General features: G+C 40.1%; 1 non-coding gene and 1 pseudogene across 1 annotated transcript; both read right to left on the reverse strand.

Moving 5' to 3' along the window:
• The window catches only part of LOC133754209 (nuclear receptor subfamily 2 group C member 2-like), an 860911-nt pseudogene that overhangs the window by 832869 nt on the left and 13820 nt on the right, over positions 1–14222 (reverse strand).
• TRNAA-AGC (transfer RNA alanine (anticodon AGC)) lies at positions 265–336 on the reverse strand. The gene has a single exon. It is a non-coding gene; the product is annotated as a tRNA-Ala (tRNA).

Below are 14222 nucleotides of genomic sequence, written 5' to 3' on the forward strand. Positions count from 1 at the left end.
TAAATATTGGAATCCCCTGGCACAATTGTAAGTCCACCATTTAGGGCAAGTCCGATTGAGCATGTCTCAAATTGTACATCTCCTCCCTCTTTTATTCCTACTGTTATAGTTAACAGGGATCACTTTTCAGTTAAAATTTAAACACTTAAGAATAATTGTGTGTTAATTACAGAGTTCAACCAATAGTACTAGAACAAAACAAAACAAAAAAAAAAACACTTAATAGTCTGTGATTTTAGAACAAGCCAAGCTCATGGAGAGGCCTGGAGGTGCTGGGGATTGAACCCAGGGCCTCGTGCATGCTAAGCATGTGCTCTACTACTGAGCTACACCCCCAGTGATATAATCCAGTGTCCCAACTGGGACTAGAACCCAGTGTGCCAGCGCCACAAGGAGAAGGATTAGCCTATTGAGCCACAGCCCAGGTACAAAGAGGGACTTGGTACATTATAAAGAAGTTATTAATATTTCAGTGAGGATAGTGCCAAATTATATTTTGCTTGAATCTAAGTTTACAGATTTAATTTCAAGCTTACAAGAAAGATGAGATTAAATAAGTTAAATGAAACCATTAGGAAATATTCAGACAAAACTGAATACAATAGATTCTACAAAGGTATTGTTTTCTGCACTTTAAACAAACGTCTAAAACATCATCTTTTAAACAACTGGAAAGATCTAAAAGATAGTTTAGATATAATAGCATATTTGGCAATTATTACTAGTTGTTTAGCTGTAACAATGGTATTGCATTTATGTAGGAGACTGTCTATATTTTAAGTTGCATAATGAAATTTTGAGGACTGAAATGTCATAATATCTGCAACTTGCCTGAAATGAGTTCAACAAAATTTACATATGCACTTGCACATCCACTGGTGCACAGCAACATGATATAAATTACTAATTCTAGATTGCAGGTATGTAGAACATCACTGTATGATTTTGTTTCTTTCTGTATACTAAACTTTTCTAAAAATATTGGAAAATCAGATGGAAAACATTATATACTCAACAAATATTGTCAAAAATCAACTATTCTTATAAAAATATATTCTTGACATTTTAGGAGAAAACAAGAAAAAAACATATGATATGTATAAAAATAAAAAAGTATATTTTCTCAGATTAAGACAGAACTTCTTAAGGCACAGAATATAAGTCATGGGGTTGGTGCTGTGGCATAGCAAGCAAATCTACCACCTGCATTGTCAGCATCCCATACAGTCACCAGTTTGAGTCACAGCTGCTCGACTTCTGATCCTGCTTTCTGCTATGTCCTAGGAAACAATGGAGGATGGTCCAAGTCCTTGGGCCCCTGTACCCACATGCGAGACCTGGAAGAAACCCCTGGCTTCTGGTTTTGGATTGGTGCAGCTCTGGCTGTTGAGGCCAATTGGAGAGTGAACCAGATGATGGAAGACCTCCCTTTCTCTCTCTCTTCCTCTCTCTTTCTGTAACTCTTTCAAAAAAATAAATAAATTTTAAAAAAGAATGTTGAAAAAAGATGAATTTGATTTCACTAAATTGAAAAAATAGTAAATAAAAATACCAAAACAGGTAAAAAGAAAAATCAGGACTAGAAGATATAACTTAGAAAAATTAATATCTATAGGAACTAATAAACATCAGTGGAAAAGTAGAAAAAAATTACATGAGATGATAGCAGAGAAACTCACCCTCAGAAAACAAGCTCAAAATCCCATAAATATATCTCAAGTTATGTGATTATGGTAGTATCAATAGAAATTTGACACTATCACACACAGATTGGCCAAGAAAAGGAAAAAAATAACATGGTAGTAGTTCAAGGAGATTGAAATTCCTATATGATTCTGGTGAACTGGCTATTCTGAAAACAAATTTGACAGTCTCAGGAATGCTGAAAACTGGCATACCAAAGCACTTAGCAATTCTAATTCCATAAGATTCCATTTATGACAAAAAAACTATTATTTTTGTGCTATCTGTAACTACAAAAATTAGAAATCACTCCAAAGTCAATCAACAGAGATTAGGTAACAGAATACAGATCTATTCATACTATTGGATATGAATACAGCAGTAAAAACAAAGAATACTCTCTTTGTAGCAACATGGAAAGTTTACAAAATGTATTTCTAACAAGCTGAGAAAAGACTAACAAAGTGCCATGGTATTCTTATTAACTGAAAAAAAAATGAAGAAATCCAAACTATATACCAGCCCTTCAATGTACTATTGTAAAGGTACAATAGGAAGCACAATAGTGACACCCAAAGAACCCTCCTTGCTGGTGTCCTCTCTAATCTTTTCCTACACACACCAAAGTTGCCTGGTGGAACCAACAGAATAGAGCCATGGTCATTGAATATTTGGTTATAAAAACATGGTAGCTTCTGTCTTGGGTGCTCAGTTGCACTACCTCTCAGATGATTTGCTATGGGATTACCAATTATCCTGTCTTGGTCGGAAAGTTGTGCTGATGTCCACATGATGAGTAATGGAGTGTTTCTGCCAACCACCAAGTTAGTGACTAGATGTGACCCCTGTGGACCTAGGGCCAGAGTCAGCCATCTCAGCTATTTATCCATCCTTGACCCTCAGAAACTGCATAGCTATGCTATGGGAAGATTGTTACACAGCAATGGATAACTAATACAAGGTACTTACACCAATTTGTAACATTAAACAGGCTCAGTAATTAAGAGAATATAAGTCCATTTCAGGATAAAGTGTAACTTTGGGGAAGGGGATGGTAGGCTTGTGTTATTTTTTTCAGAGTTATTTCTTTGAAATGGGGAGAGATACAGAGAGGGAGGGAGGGAAGGAGGGAGGGAGGGAGGGATATAAGGAGAGAGAGAGAGAGACAGAGAGAGAGAGAGAGAGAGAGAGAGAGAGAGAGAGAATCTGTTGCAGAAGTTGAGTGTTGATCACATGGGATGCTGTGTTGCAAGCAAAATTTTAACCTGCTGTGCCAGAATGCCAGCCCAAGATAAAGCTTTAGTTATGTTTAATTTTTATTTCCATGAGAAAGTATTATTTTTCTTTTTATTTTTTAAAGATTGATTTACAAATGTGAAAGTGTATGTCTCTGTGTGTGTGTGTTGTGTGTGTGTGTGTGTGTGTGTGAGAGAGAGAGAGAGAGAGAGAGAGAGAGAGAGAGAGAGAGAGAGAGAGAGAGAGAAAGTGTTCATCTTCTGGTTCACTTTACAGATGGCCATCACAGCCTAGACTGAGCCAGACTGAAGTCAGGAACTAGGAGCTTCATCCAGGTTTCCCATATGGGTGGCAGGTACCCAAACACTTGGACCATATTAACCTGCTTTCCCCAGGCCATCAGCAAGGAGCTGGATTTATTGGGCCTAAAGTAGAGCAGCTGGGATGCAAAAACAGCATCTATATGGGATGCTGGCATAGCAGCTGGTAGCTCTTACCTGATACACCACAAGTCCCTGAGAAATTTTTGATTGAATATGAAAACATTCTGGTGCCAGCTCTGTGGTGTAGCAGGTAAGGCTACCACCTGTGGTGCCAGCATCCACAATGGGCTCTAGATCAAGTCCCAGCAGCTCCACTTCCAATCTAGCTCTGCACTAATGCACCTGAGAGAGCAGCAGCAGATGGTCCAAGTACTTGAGCCACTGCACCATATTTGGGAGACCCGGAAGAAACACCTGGCTCATGGCTTTGGATTGGCCCAGCTCTAGCTATTGTGACCAATTGAGGAGTGAACCAGTAGATGAAAAATCTCTTTCTTTCTCTCTCAATTCTGCCTTTCAAATAAGTAAATAACCTAAACAAAACAGAACATCTTAGCATTTGTTAAATCTGGGAGTCCCTTAAATGTGCTATGGTTTGTATGGTTGCCCCCCTATATCTGTGGTTCCACACCTGTGCATTCAATCAATTGATGATATAATAAAAAATTGTCTGTACTGATATGTACAGGTCTTTTTCTTGGCACTTCGACCTAGACAATACAGTAAAAGAACTATTTTCATAGCATTTATATTTTAGTCAGTGTTAAATATTATATAGAGGTGAATATAAGCATAGAGAGGATGCAGGTAAGTCAAATGAAAATGATGTGCTATTTTATATAAAGAACTTGAGTATGTGTAGATTTGTATATCTAGCGAGCATTTGGAATGAACCCCACATATATTGAGGAACAATTGTATATTATTTTCTATAATCTAAAACATTTTATTGTTACTTAAAACACCTTATGATTAGAAACACACACTTTTGAAAAGGAGGAAAGCAGGTATCTACTCCATTTATCAAGTGCTACAGAGCACTGGCTGGTTCCTCCAATTGCAGTCTTGAGGAAAGTAACTACTCTAATGGAAAATAATTTGCACTAAAGAGGAGTTATATATCGGTATCTGTTCCAAGAGCTGGCAACATCAAATGTTTAAGCACCTAAACATTAGGTATATTTTTTAAATGGCAACAAGAGGGGTTGGTACTGTGGCACAGCATGTTAAAGCCCTGGCCTGAAGTGCTGGCATCCCATATGGGTGCCAGTTCCAATCCTGGCTACTCCTCTTCTGAACCAGCTCTCTGCTATTGCATCGGATATCAGCAGATGATGGCCCAAGTCCTTGGGCCCCTGCATTCACATGGGAGACCCAGAGAAAGCTCCTGGCTCCTGGCTTCAGATAGGTGCAGCTCTGGCCATTGTGGCCATCTGGGGAATGAACCAGAAAATGGAAGACCTTTCTCTCTGCAACTCTTTCAAATAAATAAAATGAATCTTTAAAAAAAGGCAACAAGATACTTACATAGGCTGGCGCCACAGCTCACTAGGCTAATCCTCCACCTGCGGTGCTGGCACCCCAGGTTGTAGTCCTGGTTGGGGCACTGGATTCTGTCCCGATTGCTCCTCTTCCAGTCCAGCTCTCTGCTGTGGCCCGGGAAGGCAGTGGAGGATGGCCCAAGTACTTGGGAGCTGCACCTGCATGGGAGACCAGGAGGAAGCACCTGGCTTCTGGCTTTGGATTGGTGTGGTGCATCAGGCACAGCATGCTGGCGGGAGTGGCCATTTGAGGGGTGAACCAATGGAAGAAAGACTTTTCTCTCTGTTTCTCTCTCTCTCTCACTGTCTAACTCTGCCTGTCAAAAAAAAGATGCTTATATAAGAGTACCTCACAAAGAATTCACGATGAGAAGCAGGAAATATCTGGGTCTTCTATTAGCAAAGTGCTGAGTGGATGCCATAACAACTGTTGCCATGGTAATAGCTACCTTCATAGTATTTAATGAGGAAATATAAGTTGTGGCAAAATTGCTTTAATTTTCAGATTCTATCAGTTCAAAATAACACATACACAATCCGGCAATAGAGCAGAATTTCTGGTCACAGAGTCCTACAGTGACACCCTAACAGGTAGGAAGAGCTGCACTACATCTGGAGATAACACTGACACAGCACAAAGAGGAAAACCAAGGCAGATGTTCAGGATTCCAAATCTGTTCAGCAATATAAAGCCAAATATGTCTGCATTGGTATTTAAGAATGTGCATCACTGCATATCTTCTATTTGTGGTGGTTTTGAAGATTTTATTTTCAGAGACTATGAATTGACCTAATACAAAAGTACTTTTTAAAAGCTCATGGAAAGTAGAATTTAATGACAGATTTATTGTGCCAAAAATTTGAAACCCATGCATACAAGGGATCCTCAAATAAATTTGTGGAAAACACATTTCACAATTCATTTTCCATGAACTCATAGCAGTACCTTCACATTCCAGATATAAATTGTCCTTTTGGTGTTGCTTTTCTTCCCTTTTCCAAAGTTTTCTTTTACTTTTCAGAAATGCCAGTGTGTCTTAACAAGATTGTGGGAGGTTGAATAATGGAAGGCAGATCAGAATTAGAAAGGTTGAGTTCCTAATGTCACATAGCACAGAAGGGTAATGATAACCTAGTAGATATTTTGTGAGCAAATACAAGAAAGTAGCTCCAAGGTTCCAATCACAAAAATGCCAAGGAAGGGAAAATGTTGATAACCATGGGTTGATCAGTGCACATTGTATACATGATTAAAGTGTCACACTACCTCATGATTCACACAATTTTTGCTAATTTAAAATTGAGGATCACTCCCAAGCTAGTGCATTCACATCAAGTTCTCTTGTAAGGGCTCAATGCAGGAGTCACTCACCTGCGCAGAGACTTGCCCCCCAAACCCAACCTCTTCCAAGCTCAGTCAAAGATGACATGGATGGCCTACATCACTGTAGAACCTACCACCAATATGTCTGAAGAAAAGGACAACCCAAATAGGTAACATTCATAATTCAGGCCAGCCCTCATCATGGGCTGAATGTAGAGCTGTTGGTTGAAGAGAGATCATGAATCAGGCAATGTTACACAATAACTGAGGTCACAGCATGCTCAGTACTCTCAAAGGGATCAAGGGGACCTCAGAAAAGAATGAGGATGATATTATCCCCACTGTTAAGCAGGTAAGGAAAACACAAGGATCAACACCTTTGAATGGGACAGATGTGCAATGACATACATGGATCACGTGTAGTTGTATATAGGTTGTGCCATTCATTTATCTCTTCAGCCATCAGTTCATCCATTGGTTCATCCATCTGTCTGTGTGTTCTTTCATCCATCCATCCATCCATCCATCCTCCCATCCACCCATCCTCCCATTCACCTACCCCTCTATCCACCTCTTGATCCATCCATCCACCCACCCATTCATCCATCCATGCATCCATCTCTCACTCCCTCCCTCCATCCATGCATCCACCCATATTCCAAGCAGTTATTTATCAAGCATTTAATGCAATGTGGATGTTTCCCTCAGTACCAGCAACAGTGGTGATTGTCACATGCTCCCTGCTCCCTTGAAGCTTCCCATCTCTAGGGGAGCCAGGTGTGTAAATCTAGAGTGATCAGTGCTAATGGGAACCAGCTGATTAGTCCCTCTGCTTTGGAAATCTTTCTTCATAGGACTCAGGAAGGTGTACCAGCTCCTTCCTCCTCACTCACTGGCTACTCACTCTCAGCATCTGTATTGGATCTATATTGCCTTCCTCATTGGCAAGCCTCACAGAATTCCAGGGCTCTGGCTCCTCCCAACCTTACCTCCCTAGGGACCTACCTCAGTGGGCCTTGTGGATCACACACACACACACACACACACACACATGCCTCATTCCCTTGAATGGTCTAATTGCATAAGAAAACACAATTTTCAAATATGATGAACCTGATGGTATGAATGAATCAAAGCTAAGCACAAGGGAAGTCTGATTTTGTATCTTTTGTTTGTCCATTCTGAGTGTACTCTGGGAAACTTGAAATGATTATTTCAGACTTGATATTTTGTAGTATGTTGGGGAAGCTTCAGTCTTACTGATCTGAGTCAACTGTCTCCTTTAAACTCAAATAGAATAGACAAACCAGTGGTACTTTGACACAAAGGATATACATTTTTAAAAGATTTATTTATTTGAAAGGTCAAGTTACAGAGACAAACAGAGAGAGAGAGGGAGAGAGAGAATGTTTCCATCCCATGGTCCACTCCCCAAAAGGCCAGGGCTGGGCCAGGCTGAAGTCAGGATCCAGGAGTTTCTTCTTGATCTCCCACCTGTGTGAATGGGCCCAAGCACTTGGGCCATCCTTTCTGCTTTCCCAGGCACATTAGCAGGTAGCTGGATCAGAAGTGGAACAACCCTGCCTCAAACAGATGCCCATATGGACTGTCTGTGTTGCAGGTGACAGCTTTACCCACTAAGCCACAATACCAGCCCCAGGATATACATTTTTAAGATTGCATGGGAAGATATCAGAATTTCTGTGTGGGCTGGGGCTGGGTGCTACTTTTCTAACTAGTCCAGTGGCATCCAGATGGTGTGCTTTGGGAAAATAGTGTTGTAATTTCAGTGCCATTAAGTTGATTCTTTCACTTAAATCAATGCCCATTCTTATCTGCTGATACCCAATGGGTCACAGGTAAGGGCTCCTCCAGAAACTTCACTGCCTAGGAGCCAATGACTGACCACAATGGTAGCAAAAGGCTGACAGGAAATGACACCCTAAACATCCCTGATGGAATGCACATGGAAGCTGTCAGCCCAGGCATCTTCCCTAACTTCTCCTCAAGCCTCTCCCAGCAAGAAGAGGCCACATAGCAAACCAAGAAAATAGCAGCAAAAGGGAAAAATCATAAAAACTGAAATGTGAACACAGCAAAGTCAACCCCAAATGCCCATGTTATCCCAAGTGAGGAATCCCACATGGGTGGTAGGAGCCCAAGTATTCAGGCCATCTTTACACTGCTTTCACACTCACAATAGCATGGAACTGAACCAATCTGGGCACAAAAGTGTGCTCATTTCGGATGCTAGTTCCACAGGTAATAGCTTAACATACTATGCCACAATGCTGGGCCCACCATAGCACTTTCAGACTTTGGACATTTTGGGTCAGGACAAAGGCAGCCTTTCTTGCTCCCCATGTCTCTGCTATGAGCTGTCATAAAGCAGCCTCTGGGCATTTTCTTATCAGTCCTCTGAATTCTGCCATACTCATGGAAAAACTTGCTTTTGTTGATCTTGCATAGGGTGAGGGGCTCTGAGTGGAGAAGTGTAAAGTAAATGTCCAAGCAGTCAAATATAATGTTTCTCTCACATTCAAGCAAACAGTTATAGTACCGTGGTTGAAAACGGTTGGAACTGCTCTTTGTAAATTGCCTACCATACTCCAGGTATTTCACCCCAAAACCTCTCAACCAACCAGCTGTGAAAACAGGGAGTCTCCCAGAGGGCTCAAACCCCCTCCTCAGACCACGAGCTATGGCATGGCAAAGACAAGACTGAATTTCAATTTCCAAGACCCCTAAGGTTATATTCTATCCAGTGTTCTTTGCTGTACCATTTTGCCTTGAACTGATTTGAAAAGTGGGATCACACTGGGAATAGATCAACCAGATCCCTAAGGGGTACAATGTCCTCAACCATCCATGAATTTAATTCTATCTCAAAGCAATGGTGTAAATAATTATTAGATTGTCTACTTGAATTTTGCATTCCATAGTAGAAAAAAAAACTGTTTGACAGTAATAGGAGTTCAGGTACCAGCAGGGTACACAGAGAGATCATTTGCAGACCACTGAACACACAGTTTGGCTCTGCACACATGATCCAATGTTACCTGAGTTTTCTGAGTACTCATCAGAGTCATGTGGGCCATGCCTGTACCACAGCATCAAACACCTTCTGATGCCCCTGTCCATGATGGCATTGTATGAGTTATGTTAGAATGGGTGACATGTAAAGGGGAGACAGTCATGAGTGACAGGGCACTGCTTGTCCACTCATGGCTCCCTCTTGCTATCACTGAATATCTGCTGTGTATTATGCTAGAGCGGGTGATGTATGAGGTGGGAAGGCATGAGAGACCAGGACACTGCACATTCATACAGAGCTACTGTGTGTCATCACTCCATATCTGGTACTTACAGACCCATGTTGCCCCTTGATATCTAAAAGCCCTTTCATATCCTCAGAACATAGAACATTACATCTGCTAGGCCAAAACTCCCACTTCCCAGATAAGGAAAAAGAGTCTCAGGAAAGGGAAGTTACATCACCTGAAATTGCAGCCATCTCAAGGCAGAGCTTTGTCCTTATTCAAAGTTGCCCAAATTCTTTCATCAAGAAATCTTTCCCAGGAGAGAGGGAAGACACTTTAGTATTCAGAATTAAAATAAAATATTACTCAGGCAAATTGTACACTCCTCATTATATCACTAGTTGTACCATTACCTCACTAGTGAAAATGAGGGGGAATTTTTTTTTAAATAAGCATCACACATTCTGGGGCCAGTGCTGTGGTGGAGTGGATTAAAGCCCTGGTCTGAAGCACCAGCATCCCATATAGGCACTGGTTCTAGTCCAGGCTGCTCCTATTCCAATCAGCTCTCTGCTGTGGCCTGGGAAAGTGGTAGAAGATGGCCCAAGTGCTTGGGCCCCTGCACCCACATGGGAGACCAGGAAGAAGCTCCTGGTTCCTGGCTTCAGATCAGCATAGCTCTGGTTGTTGCAGCTTTCTGGGGAGTGAATCATTGGATGGAAGACCTCTCTATCTGTCTCTACCTCTTTCTGTAACTCTGTATTTCAAATAAATAAAATAAATCTTTAAAAAATAAAAAAATAAACATCACACATTCTCCACAATAAGTAATTAGTTGAGGCAAATACATGTGGCACTGCCACCCCTGTCCATACCTGCCACCCCCTTCATCTGGGAAAAAAAAGGAGAAAGGAGGTGAGTAGGCCTTCTGCAGACTTGCCACATTTACCACCAGAGACAGAGCTCCCAGAAGGCCTGGAGTCCTGTGCAACTGGGTCCAGCTTCTCAGGAAAATCCATGAGTCATATGATCAAAAACACCAATCAGGTCAATTTTATTTTATTTTTTATTTTATTTTCTTAACTTTTATTTAATGAATATAAATTTCCAATGTACAGTTTATGAATTTCAATGGTTTCCCCCTCCCATAACTTCCCTCCAACCCACAACCCTCCCCTCTCCTACTCCCTCTCCCCTTCCATTAACATCAAGATTCATTTTCAATTCTATTTATATAGAGAAGATCAATTTAGTATATATTAAGTAAAGATTTCAACAGTTTGCACCCACATAGAAACACAAAGTGAAACATACTGTTTGAGTATTAGCAATACCATTAAATCAAAATGTACAGCACTATAAGGACAAAGATCCCACATGAGGAGCAAGTACACAGTGACTCCTGTTGTTGAACCAACAAATTGACGCTATAGATTATGGCGCCAGTAACCACCCTAGGCTGTTGTCATGAATTGCCAAGGCTATGGAAGCCTTCCAAGTTCTCCAACTGATCAAATTTAGACAAGGTCATAAAAGACAGGGTGAAGATAGTAACCAATGATCCTAAGAGTGGCATTAACCAGGTCTGAACAATTATACAGCATTAAGTGGGGAAGAGGACCATCAGCACCCACAGATTGAGAGTAGAGCCATAGGAGGTAGAGTAGAGGTTATGAATATGAAGGAATGAGGCCCAAGTGCACTAGACAGGATGTAGAACAAAGGAAAGAGTCATTAGTAGAGGAGTTAAGAAAGGTGCTCTCTGAGCTATAATTAAGTTTTCTGATTGAGAGGCAAGTAGAACCTGACAGAAGGGGCTTGATAATAATCTGTTGGGCTTTAGGCCTTGTAAGTTAAGAGGCCCAGACCTATCTATCTCTTCACAGGGGTACATCCTAAGGGAGGTGGGAACCTCCTAGGGAAAGGCACTCTGTTGACTTTCATTACTTGGCTGGCCTGGGAGGAGAGCTGGCCAGGTAAAGGCAGGGGGCATCTCTAACAAGAAATTGACAGTTCTGCCTGCAATGTTGCTGACACTACTTGGTGGTCACTTTGGAAGTTGGGCTGAGTGAAGGGCTTTTCAGCTTAGAGCCAATAAGATCTGTGGCTCTGACCTGGGCATCCTTTGACTCCAGGGCAGATTGATTTCCCGTGATCCAAATCTTGGCAGAGCTGCCAGGGCTCTTCACAAGCTGACTTCTGCTGAAGCCCAGGCTTACCACATTGAAAGCCACTGCAGTGGACTGGCCTGTTGGGTCTCCTTGAGGACAGATCACTGTACAGATCAGCCATTCATAGGCCTGCCACCCATTGCTTCTGATGCCTAGCTTTCTTTTCCTCCTGGTTTGTGTTAAAGCAGACCAGAGGATGCAAGTCAAGGGAGTGCCCAAGTACCATCTCTAAACTTTGGTGGCCTAAATTACAAATCCATTGTCACAGGTATGTTCTGTAGTAGTTTTTCTAAGGTAGACAATGCCCATGAGGAAAATTATATTCTCCCTTAAAAACTTTCTTTCCCTTTGGTCTGAAAGGGAGGTTTTTTTCTACTTACTGTTTACTTCGCTGATGGCGAAGTGAATGTAGCTAAGAAATTATAATTTAAGCTTTTATTTTGGCTATAGTACTACAGAAAAATGTTAGCCATCTCTTTTATAAGGTCTAAAGATTAAATTGTGCATCCTACAGATTCCTTTATAATAAAATTAGTTTCCTACCTTGAAGAGAATAGAGAAATGAAAGAACAAGTTGGGCTTAGAATAGAGAAATGAGAGAGCAAGTCCTAGATCACTTGCTGACAATAGCCATATGACATGAATACTTAGCAAACCGTTTCAACCATTAGATAACAACTTAAGAATACATTTACCAGAAGGTCCAATGCCTTCTATAAATTTTAAGAATCATATATTTGGAAATGCCTCTTAAATATCTAACATGGTGTAGTTTGTTTAACCAGTAAACTTAAGCACAACCATCTAAAATGTTTTTAGTTTCTTTCTACCAACACGTTTAAAACATATGATACAGAGATTCAGGTCACATGAATTAAAATGTATCTTTGATTAGTTTTTCCAGCTTAAATTTATGGACAATCTTATCTATAAGCCAATTAAAATAAAATTCTTAATAAAATTTTCCCATGTGGACATACAATATGTACACACATATAACATAATATAATAGACCAATGTAGCAATTTTAATAATAGCTTTTAAAATCTTTAAGTCTTTTTGTAGATTGCCAATTGATTTGAATTGCTTTTTGTTTTTATTAATCTCAGTTAACCATACTTTCTCTCAGTTGGTACTGTTAATACATTATTGGCTTCATCTGTTTACAGAGTCATCCCAAAGTACTGAATACAATAGAAGTGGCTGGAAAAAGTCCATAGGAACATATAGGAGGACAGCTAAACACAGAACCAACACCGCTTTAGTTTTATGAGCAGCAAATCATATATAACTGTGGATGACAAAAGACTTTACGTTGCCATGTTTAAAATTATAAACTCATCAAACAACAAGAGGTACTTGCTTACTTCACAGTATTTTTGAAAGCACCTATAGGATTTTACAAGTATTTAACCCTTTAGGCCTCTGGGGCTTTCTCCTTAAGATAACTATCATGTCTAGTAACACAAGATCATTAGACTTTTTAATTCTCAAACATTTGTATTAATAGCATTTTCCATTATAGAAACTTAAAATTTAGTAACATGTCACATCTTGACAGTCCTTCTAATATAATCCAAATAGACTGATTAGTTGGTGTCTCTATAAGATGAGAGACATAGGTCCTTTGATTTTTTCAGTTGGGCCCAAACTGTAAAAACCAAAGTCCAAGACTTACTAGAAATTTTAGAGTCCAGATTGTTTGAAACTTTGATTTTTGAATGCCTGTCAAGAACACCAAGAAGGCTCAAAATCCAAAATATCTGGTCGAAATAAAATTCCGTAAAATCATAAGATAACATAGACTAAATTTGATCATTGTTATTAGGTGATTATTCAAATCTTTGATAATAAGCACATATTTAAATAACCCATACCTCTTAATAAAAATTCAGCTGTTTTTGAATGATTAGAATTTAACAGACATCAAGAGAACATACTAGATTACTTTAACATATTGCTTTAACAGAGAATCAGATTTTAATTCTGTCAAAGAGAAATTGAGCTTCCTGTGATCTTTTGCTCTGAGGTTTCCTTGCCTTACCTTCTTTCATATTGGTGACCAGGTTTCTGTGTTTCTGTGTGTAACACATCTTTAAGCATCTTCTGCAGAGCAGGACGAGTGGCAAAAAATTCTTTCAGTTTCTGTTTGCTATGAAAAGTCTTTATTTCACCTTTATTCACAAATGAGAGCTTTGCAGGATATAATATTCTGGGCTGGCAGTTTTTCTCTCTTAGTACCTGGGCTATGTCTCGCCATTCCCTTCTAGCTTGTAGGGATTCTGATGAGAAGTCTGCTGTGAGTCTAATTGGAGATTCCCTGAGAGTAATCTGACGTTTCTGTCTTGAGCATTTTAGAATCTTTTCTTCATGTTTCACTGTAGTGTGTTTGATTACAACCTGCCGTGGTGAGGATCTCTTTTGGTCATGTTTATTAGGGGTTCTATAAGCTTCCTGTACTAAGTTGCCTCTGTCCTTCTCCAAAGCTGGGAAATTTTCCGCTAGTATCTCACTAAAAAGGCCTTCTAATCCGTTCTCCCTCTCCATGCCTTCAGGAACTCCTCGAACCCAAATGTTAGGTTTTTTAATAGTATCCTGTAGATTCCTGACAATGTTTTTTAGATTTCTGATTTCTTCTTATTTTCTTTGGTTTGCCTGTTTCCTTTCCTGTTCTCTGTCTTCTA

Source organism: Lepus europaeus, chromosome Y (assembly GCF_033115175.1).
Source record: "Lepus europaeus isolate LE1 chromosome Y, mLepTim1.pri, whole genome shotgun sequence".
Taxonomy (NCBI): Eukaryota; Metazoa; Chordata; class Mammalia; order Lagomorpha; family Leporidae; genus Lepus; species Lepus europaeus.